The sequence below is a fragment of the Nicotiana attenuata genome, unplaced genomic scaffold (assembly GCF_001879085.1).
Source record: "Nicotiana attenuata strain UT unplaced genomic scaffold, NIATTr2, whole genome shotgun sequence".
Lineage (NCBI taxonomy): Eukaryota > Viridiplantae > Streptophyta > Magnoliopsida > Solanales > Solanaceae > Nicotiana > Nicotiana attenuata.
In genome coordinates, this window is record NW_017670553.1 from 547,751 (window position 1) to 550,274 (window position 2,524).

The window sequence follows — 2,524 nt, forward strand, 5'->3', positions numbered from 1 at the left end:
TCTGTTAGTGTCATATCCTTAATTTAGAATGAGGTTCGGACAAGTGGCAAATCCGGATGATCTTTTGGTTACCGGTACACTGCCCCCCGCCCCCCGACTCGAGTTAGCCGCTCGGGTAATCCAGGTATAGAACAGTACACCCCAGGGTTCAAACCTAGATTGACATAAACTCATACCGGATCCCTAGTAGGTACGCTTGTTTGCATCATGTGCATTTGACTTTGGGGACTCAACACAGGGGTTGGGTCCGTCTAGGACAAGTGTACCCAAATTAAAAACCATCCTGATGCATCGTACGTGCTACTTGTGTATCTGTTTGTTTCGGCTTGCATGTTGACTGGCTTCTAGAATAGGGAAAGAAAATGAAAAAAAAGGAAAAAGAAAAAAAGAAAAGAGAGTGAGAGGTAGGTATTTGAAATATCCTGAAACTCTGCCGAAATTTTGAAAAAAAAGAAGAGGAAAAGTCATTTCAAAATAAGTCATATTTTCCTGTTGCGTCAAAACTGGCCAAACTACGCGGGTCAGATTCTCACAGGATGTGAGGTACGTAGGCAAACCTCATCGGTTCCGGCCCCAATTTTCAAAAATATTCCAAAAATATTTTCCATTACTTCCTTGTTTAGAAAAGTCTTTCTTTAAGATCCCAAATTTCAAAAAAATCAAAAAAAAATTCCTTTACTTCCTTCTTTAGAAAAGTCTTTCTTTAATACCCCAATTTTTAAAAAAAAAATCCAAAAAATATTTTCTTTTAATTTCTTCTAAAAATCCAAAATATTTTCATTCTTCTTTTGAAGTTCTTCTTTCGAAAATTGAAAAGAAAATTCAAGACTCAAAAATATTTTCTTTTTCTTTAGAAGTCTTTCTTCCATAAATTCAAAATAAAAGTCCAGAAATCAAAAATATTTCATTTCTACTTTAGAAGTTTTTCTTTCGAAATTCCAAAAAAAAAAAATCGAAATCCAAAAATATTTCAAACCAAAAATCGAAATCCAAAAATATTTTTTTTCTTTATAAGTCTTTCTTTTGAAAATAAATTAAAAAGAAAAAGAAAAAATTTCAAAATCCAAAAAAGAGTTAGTTTATTTACTTTATTCCCGATCATCCCGAACTACGCAAGATCTGATTCATGTTCCCACATGATATGTAGGCAAGCCACATCAGGTTCGATCAAATGATTTTGAAAAAAAAGAAGCTGAACAAAAAGAGAGGAAGAATGAAAATAATAAGGACCGACTGAGTCCATTCTAACATGTTTCTTTTGAATTGTGAAGAAAATATGAATCTACTGTGGTTGAGGAAAATGGGGTACTGAAACAGAAAATGACTGAAAAGTGTCAAGCATGGGCCAATGGCCAAGGAGCGCCCTTTTCTTCTCATGGTTTTCCAGAGTTCACACCCATCTCGACTACTTGCCTAATCAAATCCTATCCACCTAGGTTCACTCCTTATCCCAACTTTACGACTACAGCTGGAACTTCTGTTGCATGCTCTCAAAGTTTGCCATTGACAACCAATCAGACAACCACTACTGTTGTACCCGTCTTCACCATCCCACAACCGACGTTGGTGCAGAAGAAAACTCATGAGTCACAATTTGCTACCCAGCAAGAGCAGTACCACTCTCCTGAGTACCACCCGTACTTGTTTGATCTTCCTCCAAACATTGAGAAGCCTGCCCGAAAGATGGCACAAGAAGAAATGACCCAAAGACTGAAAAGCATAGACCAACAGTTGAAAAACATGCAGGGGTTGGCAGGTTAGAAGAGTATGCCTTCAAGGATCTATGTATGTTCCCGATGTTCGTTTGCTCCCCAAATTTGAAAGGTATGACGGACCTGGAGACCCCATAGCCCACCTAAAAAGGTATTGCAATAAGCTAAGAGGTGCAGGAAGAAATAAAGAATTGCTAATAGTTTATTTTGGGGAAAGCCTTACGGGAGTAGCCTCTCAATGGTTTATGGATCAAAACACCTCTCACTGGCACGTCTGGGATGACATGGTCCGGGACTTTATCAAATAGTTCCAATACAAATACACACCGCTCCAGACCGCAATTCCCTTTCAAACCTGAAGAAGAAACCAACTAAAAGTTTCAAGAAATATGCCATTAAATGGAGAGAGCAAGCGGCTAGAGTTAAGCCACCCATGGATGACCACGAGCTAATCACTGTCTTCTTTCAGGCGCAAGAGCCAGATTACTTTCAAAACATGATGTCCGTAGTTGGCAAACCCTTATCGGAAGCAATCGAAATGGGAGAAATGGTAGAGAATGGCCTTAAGAGAGGCAGAATTATAAGTCAAGCAGCTCTCAAAGCTGCAACTCAGGCTGTCCAAATTGAATCTGGTAATTTTAATGACACGAATGAGATGGATGAACAAATCATGATGACATCAGGGTCGAGAAGAGGTCCTAGGAGAAGATCTCGAAGGTATGACCAGCCTCGTATGTTTTTTGATGATTCCCCTAAGCACTACTATCCACCTCAAACCCCACAATACTCTGCTGCTCTACCTCAGTATGTTG